Source organism: Gopherus flavomarginatus, chromosome 6 (genome assembly GCF_025201925.1).
Source record: "Gopherus flavomarginatus isolate rGopFla2 chromosome 6, rGopFla2.mat.asm, whole genome shotgun sequence".
NCBI lineage: Eukaryota > Metazoa > Chordata > Testudines > Testudinidae > Gopherus > Gopherus flavomarginatus.
Genome location: NC_066622.1, coordinates 75,395,845 through 75,418,756, shown reverse-complemented (window position 1 = coordinate 75,418,756; position 22,912 = coordinate 75,395,845). Strand labels below are relative to the sequence as shown.

Sequence of the window (22,912 nt, the reverse complement as noted above, 5' to 3'; positions counted from 1 at the left end):
TTTCTAAGCCAATGGCATAAACTGAAAATGCAGTGTAACACATATTCTATATGTAAATGCTTATTTGACTTTATTATCTTTACTTTGTATAAAGCCTATCTAAATTCTACCTTCAGCTCAATTGCCTATAGTATTCTTCACTCCCTGTCCTCAGCTGTTGTGAGAAATAGCTGTGAAGTGTTAAGCAGCTGCCAAGCTCCACCACAGAGGTGGCTGCATTTCAGGGATGCATGACTTTTATATTAGTCTGCGAAGTGTTAGGATTCTTTGGGGGTAAAAAGTGCATTCTTATTATATTATTTGTACTTCAGTAGTGCCTACAGGCCCCAATCAGGGCTCCCATGGTGCTATACATGTTTAAGATTGTTGGTGTTTTGAGGTTTTAATGTTGGCATCTGTTTGTTATAGGTTATAACAATTTGTGCAGCAGTCTGAGCCCCTTGGCTGGGCCATGGAGGCTCTTTAAATATAGAACAGCTGGGAAATGTTGAAGCCACTCTCTTTAGAAACAATTCCAGTCTGTTTTCCATATTCCTCCCCCTGGGTCTTCATCAGTAGGGGATTTTCATGAAAGGATCTTAACTTGAATGGATTTTCATCTGCTCTGGCTGCTCCCCATCAAAAGTCAAGCAGTTGCTGTAGAAAATGATTATGCTGTCATAAAGGAGGCAGCTTGGAAATGGTCTCACAGCAGAGGGCCAGAAACTATTGCATTGGCAGCAGAGGGTGTGTGGGGTGTGTGTGTAAAAACTCAAAGCCATCAAGAATCAAGGGTCTTTCATTAGATTTGAAAAGATGATCCAACTTTGCAACTTTAATTTTTATTGATTTACAGTTTTCCCTCTCAAAATCAAGACTACTTTCACAGAAAGTTCATGTTTTGTAGTATTTGCCCATCTACAATGAAAAAACACAAAGAGAAGCCACTGGGGCACTGGATTGTTAAGGAGAGTGCTAATAGATACAGCACCTTTTATCTCTAGGTCACTGGAGCATAGGGTGACTAGATAGCAAATATGAAAAATCAGGACAGCAGGTTGGGGGTAATAGGCACCTATATAAGATGAAGTCCCAAATATCAGGACTGTCCCTATAAAATTGGGACATCTGTCACCCTACTGGAGCAAGTCTGGGCCAGTGTAGCAGTGACCCACAGTCACTGTCATCTGATGGCTCTATGTTGGCTTGTAATTATGTGAAATGAATCACAAAGCCAGCTCCTGAACTGCCACTGATGTGCCCATCCTTGCTGCCAGTTTCAGGAATGAATAGGCCTGGATACCAGACTACCCTGAGCTGGTTGCTCAGGAACAGGGCTGAGGCAGATGAGTATGGCAGCATAGAAAAGCATGCACTCACCCTCCCTGTGCTGTCCGTAAGACAGATTTCATAAGACTCCCTCCCTGGCAGTCAAGTGCAGAACTATGCACAATTACAGGATTTTCTCTGGTTATCAGCAGATCCCATCTGCCTTAGCCTACCAAATGAATATGGAACTTTGAAGTAGACCAGACATCTTTGAGTACTCAAGCATGATCCTGTTACCATTAAAGTCTACAGCAAAGTGCTCATTGACTTCAGTGGAGGGAGGACTGAGCCCTTCAATGTTTTCCTCCCGGGGACGCTGCCATTGAACCCTGAAGGAATTTGCTGAATAGCAATATTTGCCATTTGCCCAGAAGAAGGTGTAGTAAGATCTTTCCCACAGGACATCCCCAAGGATCAAAACCTAAGGAGATTAATTTGTGTACAACATTTAATATCTTTATTGTTGCATGTTTACACAACAGGACAACAGATGCATTGTAAAGAGGAGAGAACCAATATTTTAATACTATTGAAGTTAACCCACAATTCCAAAGGAGCTGGTTGGCGTGACAGACATATGGGTGTGTCAGAGCTGCTGTGGTTATTCATTGTTATGATGGAAAAATTCTATATGGACTATAAAGTGTCATTGATACTATAGCTGTGACGGTTTACTATAGTGCTGTTCAGTCGTTTCCATGGAAGAAACTCTAGTGCATTTTCCCAGCATTTCTGATTTGTTGCGGGGGGGGGGGGGGAATCACTAGAATGGTGTTTGCACTGTCTCTCTAATAGCAAATTCCAACCCAAGGATTTGCAGACTGTTTCTGCAGTAAGTCTACTCTGTGGGAGCAGGATGAGAAAACATGCCAGGCGCTATGATCCTCTCTCACCAGTAGATGGCAGTATAAACCCGAAGCTGAGCTGAGGAACCCAGCCAACTAAACTCTGAGTAATATGTACACAGCACATTTAAAATCCTACATACAATCCACAAGTTTTCCCATCATTCTTTCAAGAAAGCAAATCACCACACCATGCTGCATGTGTTCCATTAGAGCCAGAATTACTACATCTCAGATCATTAGGAAAGCTCTCTGTCTCCACCCTGAAATTCTTAACATAAACTCCTCCTTTGTACAGTAATAAGCTGTAAACACTTTTATTCTCTCTCTCTATTTTTATATATAGCAAGCAATGATACAACCAGATTGGGACAAATTTGTTGCACATCAAACAGAGAAAAATAATAAATTAATAACTTGTATTCCCTATGCGAGATGTGTTTTACTCCACGTTGAGGTAGAGGTCCTGTCCCAGGATTAATGAGGAGCTAGGAGGAACAGACTGGCCCAGTCTGCACCTCTGGCTATTAATTCCATCTGGTCATTAATCCTCAGGAAATTCCCTGCATTGAACTCTATATTGCTATTTTTATTTAGGATTCTTTGAAAAAATCCTAGGTGGATGGGATATTTTATGGTGCTTTCAATTGATAGGTTTACTCAACAGCACAAGGAGCTCAGATTCTTAGGTTATGTAAATCCATGCAGCTCCACTGACATTAGCAGAGCTACACCAATTTGCACCAGCTGAGAATCTGATCCCATTTAGATCTCAGTTTCTGTCTGTTGTTGTCTCAGCTGCCCTTTACTGCATGCTTTAGGTTTATAATTAACTCATTAAAAATAGAAGTTGAATACACTGAAAGTAGCAGGCAGTCTGGAAATCTGCTGTGTAACTAACATCTTAGGAAGAAGCTAAACGGCATCATTTAAACAAAATTAATCCAAAACAGCACAGTGAAGGAGCTGCAACTTCAAGGCAAGTACTTTTAAGCTTGTTTACAAACCAATAACACTAAACTTAATAATCTTTATAAGAATCTTGTAGGGGAGGGATAGCTCAGTGGTTTGAGCATTTGCCTGCTAAACCCAGCATTGTGAGCTCAGTCCTTGACGGGGCCATTTACGGAACTGGGGTAAAAATCTGTCTGGGGATTGGTCCTGCTTTGAGCAGGGGGGTTGGAGTAGATGACATACTGAGGTCCCTTCCAACTCTGATATTCTATGAATACATGCACTGGGCAGAACATAAGAACGGCCATACTGGGTTAGACCAAAGGTCCATCTAGCCCAGTATCCTGTCTATTGACAGTAGCCAATGCCAGGTCCCCCAGAGGGAGTGAACCTAACAGGCAATGATCAAGTGATCTCTCTCCTACCATCCAAATCCACCCTCTGACAAACACAGTTTAGGGACACCATTCCTTACCCATTGTAACTAATAGCCATCAATGGACTTCACCTCCATGAATTTATCCAGTTCTCTTTTAAACGCTGTTATAATCCTAGCCTTCACAACCTCCTCAGGTAAGGAGTTCCACAAGTTGAGTGTGCGCTGTGTGAAGAAGAACTTCTTTTTATTTGTTTTAAACCTGCTGCCTATTAATTTAATGTGGTGACCCCTAGTTCTTGTATAATGGGAATAAGTAAATAACTTTTCTGTATCTACTTTCTCCACATCACTCATGATTTATTATACTTCTATCATATCCCCCCTTAGTCTCCTCTTTTCTAAGCTGAAAAGTCCAAGCCTCTTTAATCTCTCCTCATATGGGACCCATTCCAAACCCCTAATCATTTTAGTTGCTCTTCTCTAAACCTTTCCTAGTGCCAGTATATCTTTTTTGAGATGAGGAGACCACATCTGTATGTAGTATTCAAGATGTGGTCATACCATCAATTTGTATAAGGGCAATAATATATACTCCTTATTATCTATCTCCAACATCCTGTTTGCTTTTTTGACCGCCTCTGCGCACTGCGTGGACGTCTTCAGAGAACTATCCACAATGACTCCAAGATCTTTTTCCTGATTTGTTGTAGCTAAATTAGCCCCCATCATATCGTATATATAGTTGGGGTCATTTTTTCCAATGTGCATTACTTTATATTTATCCACATTAAATTTCATTTGCCATTTTGTTGCCCAATCACTTAGTTTTGTGAGATCTTTTTTAAGTTCTTCACAGTCTGCTTTGGTCTTAACTATCTTGAGTAGTTTAGTATCATCTGCAAACTTTGTCTCCTCACTTTTTACCCCTTTCTCCAGATCATTTATGAATAAGTTGAAAAGGATTGGTCCTAGGACTGACCCTTGGGGAACACCACTAGTTACCCCTCTCCATTCTGAGAATTTACCATTAATTCCTACCCTTTGTTCCTTGTCTTTTAACCAGTTCTCAATCCATGAAAGGACCTTCCCTCTTATCCTATGACAGCTTAATTTACGTAAGAGCCTTTGGTGAGGGACCTTGTCAAAGGCTTTCTGGAAATCTAAGTACACTATGTCCACTGGATCCCCCTTGTCCACATGTTTGTTGACCCTTTCAAAGAACTCTAATAGATTAGTAAAACACATGTTGACTTTTGCCCAACAATTTATGTTGTTCTGTGCGTCTGACAATTTTATTCTTTACTGTTGTTTCAACTAATTTGCCTGGTACCAATGTTAGACTTACCAGTCTGTAATTGCTGGGATCACCTCTAGAGCCCTTTTTAAATATTGGCGTTACATTAGCTATCTTCCAGTGGTTGGGGACAGAGGCTGATTTAAAGGACACGTTACAAACCCTAGTTAATAGTTCCGCAACTTCACATTTGAGTTCTTTCAGAACTCTTGGGTGAATGCCATCTGGTCCCGTTGACTTGTTAATGTTAAGTTTATCAATTAATTCCAAAACCTCCTCTAGTGACATGAAGTGGGCTGTAGCTCACGAAAGCTTATGCTCAAATAAATTGTTTAGTCTCTAAGGTGCCACAAGTACTCCTGTTCTTTTAATTTCAATCTGTGACAGTTCCTCAGATTTGTCACCTACAAAAGCCAGCTCAGGTTTGGGAATCTCCCTAATATTCTCAGCTGTGAAGACTGAAGCAAAGAATCCATTTAGTTTCTCCGCAATGACTTTATCATGTTTAAGTGCTCCTTTTGTATCTCGATCATCCAGGGGTCCCACTGGTTGTTTCACAGGCTTCCTGCTTCTGATGTTCTTAAAAAACATTTTGTTATTACCTTTTGAGTTTTTGGCTAGCTGTTCTTCAAACTCCTCTTTGGCTTTTCTTATTAAATTTGTACACTTAATTTGGCAGTGTTTCTGCTCCTTTCTATTTATTTCATTAGGATTTGACTTCCACTTTTTAAAGGAAGTATTTTTATCTCTCACTGCTTCTTTTACATCCTTGTTAAGCCACAGTGGCTCTTTTTTTAGTTCTTTTATTGTGTTTCTTAATTTGCAGTATACATTTAAGTTGGGCCTCTATTATGGTATCATTAAAAAGCATCCGTGCAATTTGCAGGGATTTCACTTTAGTCACTGTACCTTTTAATTTTTGTTTAACTAACCCCCTCATTTTTGCATAGTTCCCCTTTTTTAAATTAAATGCCACAGTGTTGGGCTGTTGAGATGTTCTTCCCACCACAGAGATGTTAAATGTTATTATATTATGGTCACTATTTCTAAGCGGTCCTGTCATAGTTACCTCTTGGACCAGCTCCTGCGCTCCACTCAGGACTAAATCTAGAGTTGCCTCTCCCCTTGTGGGTTCCCATACCAGCTGCTCCAAGAAGCAGTCATTTAAAGTATCGAGAAATTTTGTCTCTGCATTTCATCCTGAGGTGACATGTTCCCAGTCATTATGGGGATAACTGAAATTCCTAACTATTATTGAGTTCTTAATGTTGATAGCCTCTCTAATTTCCCTTAGCATTTCATCAGCAGCACAAAATTAATCATAGGCAACTCTGAGTGGTGGAACAACTGCAACTCTACACCATGTTATGATCTGCATTGTTGTTCTCAAAAACAAACTTTTGTGAAGCTTAAGATTGCTTTCTCCAGTTGGATTATCAGGAGAAGCAACTTGCGTTGAAAAGGACAATTAAAACAATGTTGCTTTTAATTCCAGTCCAGACAGGCATTCCTAATTTAAATAGTATATTCTATAATAATGCACTTCACAACATTTTGTAAGGTTTTCCTGATCCCATCCTGATGTTTATATGAGTCTTTTGAATGATTGACTAATATACAGGGAAAACATTAAACTGATTATACACAAAATGCTGTCAAATGCACGAAGCAAACTGAAAAAATAGAGAAATATATTTTTTTGGTAACTCTTTTCAATTATAGTGATCTTAGGGGTTACTTAAAACCAAAGCAGAATGTGAGAAATGTGATTTTTGCAATGATAATCCCTTGTAAATTGCAATTATTGAGGTAATGCATACTATAGGGCTGGGAAGGCAATGAGTAGGAACGTGCAATTGGTCAATCTCTGAGAGCAAAGAGCACAGACCTAGAAAATTCATTTAAATTAATTCCTGCTAAATATGGACCAGCAGACATTACTGTGTGCATGGGAAATTATACACAGAGCTATCCCAGGGTTAAGGAGACACTGTTTATCTAAGAATTTATAGCATGGTCCTCACTATGTAAGAATTTAAAGGAACGCTCCAACTCAGCACACAGGGCTCATCATCTGCTTCTATCAAGATAAAATCATGGGGGAAATCATCCCTCTCGCTCCCGATCTATGCATGGCAGGCTCCTTTATATAGAGATCTACCCTTTTCATGTAGAAGGGAACTCTACCACGTCTGTAGTATTGGCAGCGGTGGCTCCAGGCAGCAGTCAGGCAGCCTTCAGCAGCTTGCCTGTGGGAGGTCCCTGATCCCGCGGATTCAGCAGTGGCAATTTGGCGGCGGGTACACAGAAGCCACAGGACCAGCGGACCTCCCACAGGCATGCCGCCAAATCTGCAGGACCGGGGACCTCCCGCAGGCAAGCCACCAAAGGCAGCCTGCCTGCCATGCTTGGGGTGGCAAAAAAGCTAGAGCCACTCCCTGGGAATTGGCCACCCGGCACCACTCAGGCCTTGCAGAGCTCTCTCCATGCAGTCCACACAGGGGTAGGAGGAGGAGACTAAGCCAAGGGCAGAGCCAAGGTGATGCAAATCATTCCCCTTCTAGCTCCATGCAATTTACTCTTAGAACTTGAAGCTGTTTTACCTTTATGTTACCCCTCCCTTTACCCCCACCAGGTTTCCCAGGGCACCCACAGATGAGGGAATGCCTAGTAGCACAGTCCAATGCAGCTGGACTGCCGGGGCCACAGCAGGCAAAGAGGAACTGGGTCTCGTTGCGGATAGCTTAGGCCTCAGTGCTCATCTTCTGCTCCTGTGGCTTTTTCCATGGGGGCCACACACCTCTAACCTGACCAGTCATCATGGGGCAATCGCAGAGAGGGAAATGGGTCCTAACAGATTTGAAGAGCATGTTTGTTTCTGTTTTTAATAATCTATGAGGTTATTAAAGTTAAAAGGGCAGTCTTTAAAAGGAGTGTGTAAAAAACATGATTGTCTCTTTAAAACTAGAGCTGGCTGCTGAGGCTCCAATGCTACACTCCTCCCCTCTTCTCTTAGCTTCATGCTCTCTCTGATCTTTCTTTCACATCCTTCACCTTAAGGTTTCTCTTTAGTGTGGTTGCCCTCCTTTCTTTCAAGAGCAATATCCACTCTACTTACTCAATGCCCCTGTTTTGTGATTCCATTCTCCTGCTGTCTGCTAGGCAGGGAGCAGAAGTTGCAGGACCTGGAGCTGCCTTTGAGGTGCAGGTAATTATTTTGTGCATCTGTTGTATTGTGATCTCTGCCTCAACAGGTGGAAAACATGCTGTTGCTCTGATAGATTTGCAGTGCTCTGTGTTCTTGGCTTCTCCTTACTGTGAAGCTAGTCATGTGCTGTTTCTACAATAATAAACACAGTCTTACCACTGCTACAACCCCCCCTCAGTAAATATCTTTTATTGGAATGAAATATTATGAAGGATTTGAAGAGTTAGTCACTGAAAGCAAAATATGAGCAGTAAGGTTGGGGAAAGAATGAAAGACTAGTTTGCTTCCTCTCCCTGAGGCCTATAAAGGCAGCAGTGCCTGCACTTTAGAGTTGGATAGTGGGGAATTACTTATGATGGAAACAATTCAGACTATCATAGTATAGCATGAAAGCTGCTCACTTTACATCTGTTTTCCATTCTACAGGCTATATCCTGCCCTCAGATAGACATGCACAACTCTCATCAACTTCAGGGCAAATTGTATCTGAGACCAAGATATGTCATGCTGTCTTTCTAAAGCATCTCTATGGTTTCATTGATGAGCACTCTCACCTGTGGGCAAAAGGACTGTGCACAGAGCTTGTCTGATTCCCAGTGGTTTAGTTCTCAGGGGTCCATACAAACATCTTGTTTTCTGGTGTCAGTTTTTGAGAGACCCACATTTGCTGAGTTTCGCTTTGAGTTTCATCTTCCTAGTAGCCCCAAGCTGTAGGCCAATTTTTCTGCTATGTACAACCTATAAACTTCTTGAACGTATCATCCTCAAAACAATACGCCCTTTTACTGAGCCAATTATCCCTCTCGAACAGGCAGGCTTCCAGCCAAAACGTAGTTGTTGTGACCAAGTTCTGGCACTCACAACTCACATTGAGGCTGGCTATAAAAAACCCCCTAAAGACTGGCACAGTATTTTTTGACCTGTCATCTGCATATGATATTGTATGGATTAAAGACCTGATGCTGAAACTTGCAATAATTATACCTTGCTACCGAACACTTCACCTGCTGTGGACCATGCTGAGTAACAGATGCCTATGGATGTACCTGGGTAATAAGACCAGCTCACCCCATATCATAAACAATGAGCTACCATAAGGCTCTGTACTTGCGCCAATGCTTTTAAATATTTACATAAGTGATATGCCTCCAACTAAATCATGAAAATTTGGATAGGCAGATGATCTTGCCATGACAATCCAAGCACCAAACATCCATGACATTGAGAAAGCATTAACTTAGGACCTCCAAAATATGGAACAATATTTCTGGAAATGGAGGCTCAAACCAAATCCTGGAAAAATAGTAAGCGCATTTCATCTTGATAATAGGAGTGCCAAAACCCCACTGAAAGTAGCTTTCTGTGGTAAAAATATGCAACACGATTACACTCCAACATATCTTGGAGTGAAACTCAACCACACCCTCTTCTTCCATGATCATCTTGAGAAGGTAGCTTCAAAGATAAAAACAAGAACCAGCATTATCCAGAAACTAGCAGGTACAACCTGGGGTGCACCAGCATCAGTTCTGAGAACATCTGCAATAGCACTTGTATATTCAGTAGCTGAACATTGTGAACCAGTATGGAGGAGATGCAGCCACACACAATTTGTGGATACCCAGCTGAATACAGTGATCTGGTGCATCACAGGAACCCTTAAGTCGACTCCAACACTATGGCTACCTGTCCTATCTAACACTGCTTTCCAGCCAATATGCCAAACTGCTGCAACATTCCGCAAAGCTTAGCGAATCCAGGAAAACAGACATCTTCCTATTCACCAAGACCTTGACAATGCCCCCCTGCAACATCTTAAGTCTTGCAAACCTTTGTGGGAACATTCATTTAACCTCATGCAATCAGGGTATGATCAGAAGGATGCTTGGAAAGCAGATTGGGCTAAACAAGACTTAAAAAATAAGCACCTTGTGCCAGATCCCATGCAGAAGGTTCCTGTGTTTGACCTTCCACTGTCATCTTGGTCAACTCTGAACTGAATTCAAACCAACCATAGTAGATTCAGATATCTAATGCACAAATGGAAAATCAAGGACTCCCCAGTGTCTGAGTGTGGTTCCCCATGACAGACCATTGAATATATCATTACCTACTGCCCAATTTATAAATATGAAGGAAGTATCACTGCAAAAAATTCTGCTACTCCTGATGTAGCCATTTGGCTCGATCAACTTCAGGTGAAATTGTAGTTGTTGCTCTATACGAGCCATACAAAAGAAAAAAAATAGCACCAAAATTCAGAACAAAACAGCCAAAACTGCCAATTTTCATGTAGCTCGTGGGTCATAAGCCACTGAGTTTCCCATGAGTTGGTCTAGAGCTAGTGTAGAATTTTCAGACATTTTTTCATTAGAAAAAGTTGATTTGTCCGGCAAACAGTTTTTGTTTAGAAAGGGTCAGTTTTAATGAATTTCTTGATTTAGAAAAAAAATTGAAAAGAGACGTTTGAAACCGTGTTGACATTTTTTTAAAAGAAAATTTTCGTTTGCTGGTTTAAAATAGCTTTTTTGTTTAGAAATTTTAATTATTTATAGTAAAAAAAAAGTTAAATTAAAAAAGGCTCAATTGAAATGTAATTTTTACAGGTTATTGAAATGAAAGATGTCAGCTGGCCCACTTAAGTTTTTGGATTATCCATTCACAAAAATTTTCAAGATTTTGACTTCTGATTTGGTCCTGGAAAAAGTTTTTTGATATCTTGAAAACTCTTGTGGATCAGAAAAGTTGTTTCCCATCCAGCACGAGTTTGTTCTAGATATCATAACATTGACCCAAGCTTGTCTAAAAATGCCTTTTTTTTTTTTTTTGGAGGAGGGGGCAAATGAGGTCCAAGATTCAGACTGTTAAGGAAATCCCTAGTATTCCATTTTCTGTCTCTTGGAGATTTCATGTGGCTTTGGGATTCATTATGAAAGATTGACACTACTCTAATCCTGGTTGTAGATTCTCTGCAAGACTTCAGTTCATCCTCAATGCTCACACTACAGAGTACAGCTGGGGGACAAGGGCAATATGACCAGGGAGGTTCAAATTCTTCCTTATTCACCACAAAGATACGCAACCACACAGTCAAAAAAGGCGATCCTTTGTCCTGTGAGAAAATTAAGTTCTTCTGAATATTACTGTTGACCAATGTATCTACATGAAGCCCCCAAACGAGGCTGTGCTACAACTCTACCTCTAGCACATATTGAGGAATGAGATAATTGACTGTCCTTTCTCATTCCAATATTTTCCCCAGTTTAAGAACAATCCAAATAAAGTTTGATGATTGTATGCTTTAATTGGACATTCAATACATCTTTTATCAACATTATTCCATTTAAGATATTGATATATCTATTTATACATATGAATAGCTGTTACACCCTAGCAGTGCAACCCCACTGGCTTCAGTAGGATTACATTTGTGTCACTGAGAGCCAGATTTTCCCAGCAAGTACAGAACCATACCTTGATTGTCCCTGGAGCTCTGCCCAGGAAGTACAGTACCATAACTTGATTGTCCCAGGAGTTTAGAACAAGTCCAGTCCTGACTTTAGACTCTTTGGCCCCCCTCATGGGCAGACCCATCAAGCCCTTCTCTTTCTCACCAGATTAATAACCTAGTTCTTACTTGATTTATTATTAATTGCTAACATTTCATGATTACTTTTTTCACTGCTTTGCAATGGAAGCAATAGGCTTGGTCTAGTGACCCTGTTGTTCAGTGCTGTGCTCTGCTGTGAAAAAGATCCTGGGCCAATTCCTCGGACCTTTCTCTGGTGCCTCAAGTTGGGAGCCTTGAGAAGGCACAATGGTGAGATCCAAGATTGGATAGATTCATGTTTTACCCACAAAGTTAGAAACAAAAAACAATACTCAAATACTCTCCCTGAAAGATTGCAATGACACTACTTTATTTCTTAAAATGCAAAATCCTAGCACACAAGAACCAACAGTGAGAGATAAAGCAGGCTGCTCCCTAAGGCACAACTCAAACCACCTTGCTCTAGCCTGACTTTTTGCGGATTGCCTGCTGAAGAACCAGATCACACACTTCCCTATAGAGTTCCCTAGGCTGTAAGCAGGACCAGGAAGCCCCTGACTCTTAAAGCGATAGTATCATTTTAACAGAGTTTTCAATACTCCACAATAGCAGCTGATATGTCTTTGCTATAATGCCTGTAGCCAGTCCAACAGCAGTCTCAGAACAGAGCCGTACCCAGTCCTCTGTGACAGAAGGGTGGTTGTTGCAAAGGAAGCCACAGGGATAGCTGGCACAAATAGAACTGAAACTTGAGGAGAACCCATGCAGAGCACCACTAAAAGAACAACACCGGAAAAAAAAAACAGGAGGGGAATCTCTATGCCCAATTGTTTTTTAAATACAGTTTTAAAACCCTGCCTCCTCCAAATGTTAGAGTGTCACATGGGATGAAGGGGATCCAGTTATTATCATTTATTATACGTATTGCTAGGCACTGTATTTAATGGTCCTGCCCCCAAGAACTTATTACCCAAATATAAAGTCAAGAGACAACAACAAGTGGATATAGACAGATGGGAGCACAATAGTTAGAAGTTAGTCTTTGGGATCATTCTGTAACCACATAAACCTCGCTGCCAATCAAACCACACACTCAGTTCACTTAGACCATTTATAGCCCATAACATTCACTCTCATACAACGCTGTAAGTGTAGATGGAATTCAGATCCTTTTGCTCCAAAAAACAGAGGTTCCTACCATTTGAGTTTAAGGAGCATCTCCTTCAGCTAAAGCAGCATTAGTGATTATAGCCTCCTTAGGCCTCCAGCCACTAGAGGGAGACATGCCCTTCATAAGGTTGGCCATTGCATCCAATAGAATACAGTGGAACACAATCACATTAGCCAATACATTGCCCTCTAATTGTGCCTCTTTTTTTTTTTAAATGGTTAACTAGTTCCTCATACTGCTCTTTGTATAGATATCTTTCCTTTCCAGGGTAAATCTTGTTCTTTTCTCTTTTTTGCTTGTAACGTGCGTTATGTTTTGGATTGTTTTTATCTTGAATGGTTAGTTATTCTAGAAATGTGGTAAGAATTAATCTATACTCAGGCTGATCCAAAACAACAGACATATTCTGAATCCAGAAAACTGATGAAAGTCACCCACAAGGCAAAATCTGATCAGTTCCTGTTTGTCTTCACTACAGCTGGCTTAACAGTGAGATTTTACAATGATGGCTTACGTACATTGGGATTTCATTTATTTCCACTGTATTTTTTAGACTGTGAGAGGGTAAGCTAGCAAATCCCAGTCTGTTCAAGTTCAGTTTGACCTTTGTACTAATTTACTTTATTATTTTTAGTTCTCAAATGGTGCATTACTCTGTACCCAGGGGTCTGATTATAACAGGCCAGTATTTTAATGATTTATGAGGGGCACCTGGGATTGCATGGGTAGCACATGCATTTTGTCACTGTTATCGGAGAAACCTTTATTGATCCATACCCAAGCACCAAGACTGAAGCGTCTCAAATTCCAATAAGCTTTAGCTCACAAACCTGATTTAACAGGTGGCTTGTGGCCTTACTGTGGGAATAAAACAAAACAGCTGAATTGCTTCTGTCTGTTTTAAGTCTCCCAGCGTGGGAGGATTTCCATTCCTCTCTCCTGTTCTGTGTCTACTTCGCAATGGGCAGGGAGGTGTCAACCTTTGCCTATTATCCAGCTGGAAACTGGAAAGACAGGATGTTGGTACAAGTGGCATGGCTCATCTCTTTGCCAAAAGAGACTGGTGGAAGGAATGTGCTGCTGAAGCCGCACTTCTGAAGGCTCTCTGATATGCTGAATCTTGGCCTCTGCAAGAGGCAGTCATGCTGTTCGGATTAGTGGGTAAAGAGGTGAAGAGCCACTGAGAAAGCAAAATTCAGAGGCAGTCACGGCATTTAATGCAGGTGCATGCCTGCTATATGATGGGGGTCCCACAGCAGCAGCAGCAAGGAACTTACAAGTTTTCCCAGCTCTGTCTGGGAAGGAGCCAGGAGTCCCGGAGAACAGCATGTGGAGCTGTGATGTTTCAATACTCAAGGGGTCACATCTTCCTTGGTTTGGGTTTGCACATCCTGAATTTCTTTCTGAACTTCAGGGTCAAGTGAACCCCAAAACTCAAAGCAATACTCAGCCCAAAGCATCATTTTGGAGTGGGGATCATGCAGAAGTACTAATTTTTTCCCACTTTACGCTTCAGACCCTAGACTGACCTAGGTTCCCTGGGAGACAGATGTAGCTTTGCACAAATCTGTCCCAAGTTTTGGACTTTGCCTGGATTAGGGTTTCGCTACCAACATTTTGCATAGCTCTGCCTCTGGCTAAGCGAATAACCTGCGGTCACATAACTGCTCATTGCCTCAGTTTCCCCATCTGTAAAATGAGGATACTAATGCCTGCGTCACAGGCTAAATTTAGTAATGATTCGGACTGCCATAAAATGCCAATTCTTAATATACTTACTGTCAACCTCCTGCCATTTCCCTTCATTCCTCTTACTCCCTCACTAAGTGTAAAAGCCTTCCTCCTGTGTAAATACAGAGATACCCAAATCATTGTTCTCCTGAAGCTAGTAGCACAGAGCTACTGGTACACCACAACTTACAGCAAAGGCTATGGTTCAGGAACAGAGGCAGCAACACTGCAGCTAGCCCTAAAGAAATAGACATGGCAGGAAGCAACCTACTAGCAATGACCTTCATAGACAGGAAAGTTAACCCATTCTTTTTTGGCAGTTTTAATGGGGAAGTACTTTGGAGCTAATGCACTTTATATCTGCTAGATAAGTACTTTGTCAGTAAACTCTTTGGGGCAAGCGTTGTCTCTTTACAAGTAATGGGATTGAACCTAGGACCTCTGGCTCTTAAACCATAAACCTCTTCAGCCTGAGCTAAAAGATACAGCAGGCTCATCAACCTCTATGTGTGGCCTGGCCACCACTAGAGGGGAACAGAGCCCCATACGGAGTGGGTGTGGATTACAGCTGTGTTTTTGTACAATGCCTAGCATGATAAGGCTCTGGCAATAAAAGTAATAAACACCATTCTGTCAGACTATTTGGGACAGAGATCAGCTGAGCCAATCTGGAAAAGTGGGTAAACTGAGAAAAGGAACAAGGGTGTAAACCTAGCAATGGGTGAGAGGAGTGGATGACAGACAGGAAGCAGCAGCATTTAGTACTTCTGTCATCTAGCTAACTGTAGTTGGACCTGCTCGCTGTGGCCTCCTCTTGTTCAACACAGATGGTGACAAGATATCCAGGTTGACAGCTCTCGAAAACAAGCCTGTATGTTAAATAGCAGAAGGCTTATGCCTGGTGGGTCAGCATGACATGCTTTTTACAAGTTGCTTTGGGTATGACAGTCATCCCAGCAAAGAGAGAATGTTTTCTGCTATGAGAATTTACCTTGTGAGGATAAGGTCCTAACAAATCCCTTTCCTGCACAGCCATCACACTGGCGTTTAACTCACATCACCATCAGTTACCTCTTCAATAGTCATTTCTGTACCTGCTTGGAAGAAATCAGCCCAAATCAGCTGTGAATAGTCCAAAATTTGTGCTTCTCTGCAAGAGTACCCAAAACAAACACTATCTGCTAATAAGATGGTGTGAATCATGGGTTCTCCAACTGGGGGCCACAACCCCCAGCGAGGATGCAAATAAACATCATGTGAACAAGCAACCAGTGGTCACAACACTTGCTAACTGGGACAGTGGGAGGTCCTACTTAGATGAGAGTGAGACACCTAGGGGCAGTCCTGATATGAAAAAGGTTGAGAGAACTATTGATATAAGTGAAATGAAGCCATCTGGTCACTTACAGAACAAAATCAAAGTGACACATATTCTTCTACCAGGCAAGGGCAGTTGTATTCCCTACAGGAGGCCAATGGAGATTTATTCTGTAAATCTGTAGATTGTAACCCACTGGATGGGAGAATCACTTTGGGATGTAGCAAGGGCCTGATTTTGCCCCTGTTCATAGAATCATAGAAGATTAGGTTTGGAAGAGACCTCAGGATGTCAGCCAGTCCAACTCCCTGCTCAAAGCAGGACCAACCCCAACTAAATCATCCCAGCCAGAGCTTTGTCAAGCCAGGCCTTAAAAAACTCTAAGGATGGAAATTCCACCACCTCCCTAGGTAACCCATTCTAGTGCTTCACCACCCTTAGTTTTTTCTAATATCCTTCCTAGACCTCCCCCCCTGCAACTTGAGACCACTGCTCCTTGTTCTGTCATCTGGCACCACTGAGAACAGCTCCATCCTCTTTTTGGAACCTTCCTTCAGGTAGTTGAAAGCTGCTATCAAATCCCACCTCACTCTTCTCTTCTGCAGACTAAACAACCCCAGTTCCCTCAGCCTGTCCTTGTAAGTCATGTGCTCCAGCCCCCTAATCATTTTTGTTGCCCTCTGCTGGACTCTCTCCAATTTGTCCACATTCTTTCAGTAGTGGAGGCACAAAACTGGACACAATACTCCAGATGTAGCCTCACAGTGCCGAATAGGGGGGAATAATCACTTCCCTCGATCTACTGGCAGTGCTCCTACTAATGCAGCCTGTAGCGGGGTCCCTGCTGGGCCCACCTGGCTCCTGCCCCCATTGCGCTGAAAAAGTCAGAGTCTTTTGTTGCAGTGCTCACCTGGTGCATTATTGTACAAATAGTCTTCCCACCACCTTTTCATCACAATACACACAATCCATTTCTGCTTGTCTACCAGCAGGAGAGAAAGGACAAGCTACTCATCCCTGCTTTCCCTTAGTGCAGCTTCCCCTCTTCCCAGCTCCTCCCTGGCTTCCTTCCCCTGGGGCTTTTATCCAGCCTCAGCCTGATGAGGCAGCAGCTGTTCCAGCTCCCCCAATCAGGGCCAGGTGATCTACCCAGCTCCAATTCACCTCCCTTAATTGGAGCTGGAGTGACAGGGGGTTGGCTAAGCAGCTTTCTGCTTAGCACCCTGTCACACAGCCCAATATGCTGTTAGCCTTCTTGGCAACAAGGGCACACTGTTGACTCATATCTAGCTTCCCATCCACTGTAATCCTCAAGTCTTTTTCTGCCAAACTGCTGCTTAGCCAGTCAGTCCCCAGCTTGTAGCACTGCATAGGATTCTTCTGTCCTAAGTGCAGGACTCTACAATTCTCCTTGCTGAACCTCATCAGATTTGTTTTGGCCCAATCCTTGAATTTTTCTAGGTCACTCTGAACCCTATCCCTGCCTGCCAGCATATCTACCTCTCCCCTCATCTTAGTGTCATCGCAAACTTGCTGAGGGTGCAATCCATCCCATCATCCAGATCATTAATGCTTGTGCAAATCGGGAATAATGCCACCAGAGTCACTATAGTTACACCTGCGTAAAACCTGCATACAGAAGGCAAATTCAGAATCCTACTTCCAAATTTTACCCCTATCTACAGGAAGAGCCAAATCTGACGCAAGCATCACTTCAAGTAGAAGTCTTGAAGTGGGAAGAGAAAGTGTTCTAAATGAATTGTACAGTCTCAAATCATTTGGCTCGATGAGATAAGCATCCTATGTTTGGGGGACTATCTAAATTAGAGGTGAGCCTCAATGAACTGAGATCCAAATTTCTCCAAGTTTGGGAATGTTTGGATTATTGGAGTCCATACTAGGAGGATGTATTAGCCGTGACATTTGGATCTGGATGCAAATTTCCCAAAGTTCAAGGGGATGGAACTGGAGCTGGACCTCCAAACCAAAACTCTCAACCTTTCCAGGCTCTGGCCACTCTAGCCCCAATGCATAAAATGTCACCTGGGACAAGGGATGATTTGCCTTATCGAACAGTGAAAACTGAGCCCCACCCCCACTTCTAACAGAGCTTGAGTAATCCTCAAGCTTCTTCTCAATAAGGCTATTGCACATAATTCACCATTGGCATCAATCCAATGGTGGAAGAAGATATAGGGTAGGCAGGACTCAGGCAGGCATTTACCATCATGACCTCCTACAGATTTAAAGAAACAGTGCACGTATCCTCACAGCACCCAGGCATTTTTCCTGCAAGAGAAGTCAATAGTCCTATGAAATTCTCAGAGATTAATTAGGCCTGGTCTACACTGGGGGGATTGATCTAAGTTACACAACTTCAGCTTTGTGAAAAACATAGCTGAAGGCTACGTACTTAGACCTACTCACCGCTGTGTCTTCATTGTGGTGAGTCAACAGCCACCACTCTGGTCAACTCTGCCTGCGCCTCTTGCAGTAGTGGAGTATAGGAGTCGACGGGAGAGCACTCGGGGGTCAATCTATTGCGTCTAGACTAGACACAATAAATCAACCCTCACTGGATTGATCGATGCCCGCCGATCCAGCAGGCAGTGTAGACATACCCTTAATTGTAGTCTAGAGATCTAATGCAACAATGTGGCAGCCCACAGAGGGGCCATATTATCATTTTTATCACAATCCAAAATGGAGAGCAACAGAAAACTCGAAGCAGAGCAGCAAAGCAAGCAAATCTCTGGGTTTTAAACTTAAAATGGCAGCATGTACCTCTCCTGACTCCATAAGCCAAACCTCCCACTTAAGTCTACCTTCCTAAATACCACTTGAAGTTTGTCTGGAGGGCCAGTTTGGGTGAAGGGCATGAACTATAGACTATAGCTGTGAGCAAACCTATAAAAAGCACTTCTCTATTTTTCATTTGAGATACCAGCATCTGAGCTGGGCAGGGCAGTTGTTCATGGTCACACTTTTAATGCAGACTGAAGTGCTTCACAGAGAAAATGTTAGAGATCCCTGAATCACTAACAGTTTCTATCTTGCAGTTTTGTGCTGTTGCCCATAACTATAGTATCTGATTGCCATCCATGTAAAGGAGACTTCAAGGAGTGTCTGGTTCCTCTCCTTTCTCAGGCAATGGAAAGCTCCGCTGGGGTAGGATTTGAAGTTGTGACTGTTGTTCTGGTTATGGTGGGAAAGGTTTATTAAAGAGGAAGTGATTGCAGCATTTCCTAAAGGTGGGCAGACTGGATTCATCTCCTCTCCTCCAGACATTCGTTCCTCAGCCAGATCCCCTGGAGCAAGAATGCATTTTCACCTGGTTTTCACATGCTTCAACCTGGGCATTGTCCCAGAGGGGTGCAACTGTCCTGGTGGTTGGTGGAAAGAAAGGCTGTGTGTAACACAGCTGGGTGCTGATCCATCCCTGGCTTTGAAGACTGTGACCAAGGCATTAAACTTGGGAGCAGAAGCTGACTGGGAGCCTGTGGAGTGTCTGGAGTATGGGTTTCATTACAGAAGAGGTGGCAGATGCATTTTGGACCAGCTGGAGCCTTTGGATTGTTTCACATTCATAATCACTGTATCTGAAGTTGTACCAGAGCCTAAGCGTTTCACTTTGCTGCTCAAGTTGATGGGAATGGAGGAACCTCAGCCAGCTCCCAGAAGCAGGGCTCTGTTGGGATACACGTGCAGTCATTACAGTTTCTGTTCCAGGGCGTCATCCTGCAGCCATTTTCCTGTACTTGCTCTGCCAAAAATCCAACCGTCTTCAGTGGGCTGAAGGGGGACTGACTGGAGATTTGGCCCATGCTGCTTCCTTCACTCCTCTGCCAAGAGCTAAGTTCAGGCCCTCAGGGCTCTGTTTCTCTCATGCTCCAGCTGATGACCTCATGAACACCTAGCACAGGGGAGGAACAGAGCTCCCTGCACAGCTTTAAATGTTTGTGTTTCCTTGCAAATGCCAATGGCATCATTGACACCTAAGGGCCTGACCTCCGGTCTTGGCAGGTAAAAGCCTTTCAGGTCACTTTACACTGGGGTTCCTACTCTTGATGAATATTTATTTAATGATAGCTAGATGGCTGTAATTAAAGTCACTGTAAAGCACAGTCCAAAATGCACTAGTAATAAATTCTTAATAGCTGATGCTGTAACAAGCAGTTACAAAAAAATACATCGTAATGTGCAGATTGTTAACACAATGTCTGGGCCTGTTTAATGCAGGTCTTTAAATAGTTACAATACATGCTATTAAAGTGGCACATAAAATTCGTAACTAGTAAATAAAGGGCCCAATTCAGCAACAAACTATTTCCAGGCAGCAGGGAAGCAGAAGCCATGGAAAATTGATTTCTGTGTGTTCACTGTCTGCCATGCTCCCCATAGCTATATGTTGCAGTCCATATTGGGCCCAAAATACCTATTCATATAATAAAGGGAAATTTTCCTCCCACAGTTGAGTAACAGATTAGACTCCTGATTCTGCAAACCCTTGCTCATCAGTCAGCTTTGCACAAGTCAGTGGGAATGCTCACAAGAGTAAGGACCCAGTCCTGCAAATCCTGTTAGCTCACCATAGCCACATACATTATCTTAATTCAATGTCTTAGCAAGGAGGGTCTGGTGTCCTTTTCTAACCCAACTCACTCAGGACACAAGCCCAAGCAGAGCCACTTCAGGATCTTGCTTTTCTTGGTCAGCCACTTTATATACTTTACAGAAGGTACAGCTCCATTTGTTCTGGTCTTTTGCATCCTCTTTCAGCTACATTCAGACAGATGCCTTCAGGTTACTTACTGGGGAATGGCAGAGCTGGCTTCGGATCAGGCCTTAAATCTTCCTATTCCAGCATGGAAGTGGTGAGATCTTCCCACTCAGCACACATACACACCCATTCCCAGGGCGCTTACACCCATCCTCTTCTGGACAGGAATTAGATAGCTAGACTCCCTGCTGATATTGGGGAGGGATGTGTGTATGGAGTGTACCTTTGGAGACATCATTGCAATCCCACCTACATTACCTGACAAAGCCATGTTTTAACAGCCATTTTGAAACCCTGCCAGTAGACTGAGTGCTCACCATGGCAACCAAGAAGGAAGGGGCACTATAGTTGTGTAACCCTTCTGCCAGGTGGAGCTGGCAGCAACCAGGGCCGGGTTCAATATCTAGGGGTTCCTTTTCAACAGTACCACACAGAACCAGCTCGAGGTCCCACCTAGTTACCTGGGGGAAATTACACACGACCCCATGGCACCTCTGAGAGGCAATACTTCCTCACTTGCAAGCACAGAGTCTGAGGGTATGTCTACACTACTCGCCAGATTGGCGGGTAGTGATTGATCTATCGGGGATCGATTTATCACGTGTAGTGTAGACGCAGTAAATTGATCCCTGATCACTTTCCCGTCAACTGCTGAACTCCAGCAGTGAGAGAGGCAGAAGCAAAGTCAATGGGGGAGCCGCAGCCATTGATCCAGCGCCGCAAGGACACGAAGTAATTTTAATTCGATCTAAGAGACGTCGACTTCAGCTACGCTAGTCGCTAGTCTCCAGCCCCCAGCGTAGAAGAAAGGAGGGAAGTTACCCAACATTAATTAGGGAAAATGCCACAAGCAGGATTCATAATCATAAAACTGTGAGCAGGACACTCACTCCAGAGTGCATGGGGCAGTGCCTTCCACCTCATGTTCTTGAGTTCTACAACCAACATTTCCTTTTCTGTGCCCCTCTGCTCCCTCACCATACCCTACTCACAGTGGTTGTCCTTGGTCAGTGAGGACCCAGGATTCAGAGATGTATCTGTGTGAGTTCACCTGCCACCTGGGGATGAAGGCATCTTGCTTGCGCTTCCTCTCTGCCTGTCCGCCCCACCAACCACTCGTTCTGCTCACCGTTCACCAGCTGTCTGTCACCTTCTGCTACAGCCTCTGCACATCAATGTCTTAGTAATTTTCAATTCTTTGCAGGCTGGGCAGAAACACTGCCCCATCTCAAGTGATTTCAGCTCTCATTTGAGCACTTTAACATAACAAAGAGGGTCCTAATGAAACCTATTTAGCTCTTTCTTTGAACAGTGGGAAGGAACAGGTTAAACCAGACCAGGGACCCTTAGAGAGAGTCCACGCCTCCTGGCTGGGATACTTGTCCCCACCCCCTTAGTTTCATAGGGCTCTGAAATTTGAGCCCCTGGCTTAACCAGGTCCTTTCAGCTGAGGATGACTCCCTCGTTTGGGACAGGTTAAGCACATTTCTCCTCCCTTTTATTCATACAACAAACAACAACAACAACAACAACAGTAACAGCATTTCACTATCCCTGCATTCAGTACTCAAATGATTTGTAACCCAGCACCAGCCAAAGTTGATTATTTTGAACAACATCACTCTATCTGATGGCTATCTAAGCAGAGGAGGCGTGTTCATGTAAATACAGTTTGCTCCTGAAGTCTCTCCCACTCTCAGCTAGCTGTCAAGGGAGTATTCATTCAGACCCTACTTACAGTTGGAATAATGGTCTCCCAATCCAAGAGGAAGAGGAGAAACTCCCATGTACTTTTAGCAGGGGAGCAAGGGCTGTGTTCCCCTGAACTTTAAACCCTGACCGTGACCTTCAATGCAGTGTAGGCAACTTCTTTGGTGAGCCCATTTCCACTTTAAAGAACAGCAACATCAGCAGCTGTAACCAGACTTTGCAATTAACCAAAATATTACTTCACAATAGAGTGAATCTCTCCATGCTCTCCCCTTCAGTGACCACACACACACACATAATACTCATCAACAGAGATACAGCAGCTAGCTGATGTCACAAGAACATCTTATACTCTATAGAGCAATATAGACCCATCTGGAGGGACCATGTGCTGTTTTACTTCCTGCAGCATTCAAGATCAGCAGGTATGATCCCAGCTGACCAGCCACAGAATCATTGAGAGAGGAAAAGAGATAGGTCAGGGAGACATATCTGAGGCATGGTTTACAGAAGTACTGTCTCTCCACAATTCCAGCTGAAGTCCATGGGAGCTAGGGCAGGCTCAGCACCTCTGAAAATCAGGCCAGATAGTGATGCCCTTATTGATGTTTGGGTAGTACACCTTACTCCACAAATACTTCCACTGCATTCAGTGGGACTTACA

At 43.1% G+C, this 22,912-nt stretch overlaps 1 protein-coding gene across 1 annotated transcript in view; it reads left to right on the top strand.

Moving 5' to 3' along the window:
* Positions 1-7,875: 7,875 nt before the first annotated feature.
* Positions 7,876-22,912, top strand: part of LOC127054264 (dual specificity protein phosphatase 13-like) — a 36,528-nt gene continuing 21,491 nt past the window's right edge. The window contains exon 1 of the mRNA XM_050960342.1: positions 7,876-7,988. The gene's annotated coding sequence lies outside the window, so the exon portion shown is untranslated. The remainder of the gene's footprint in view (positions 7,989-22,912) is intronic.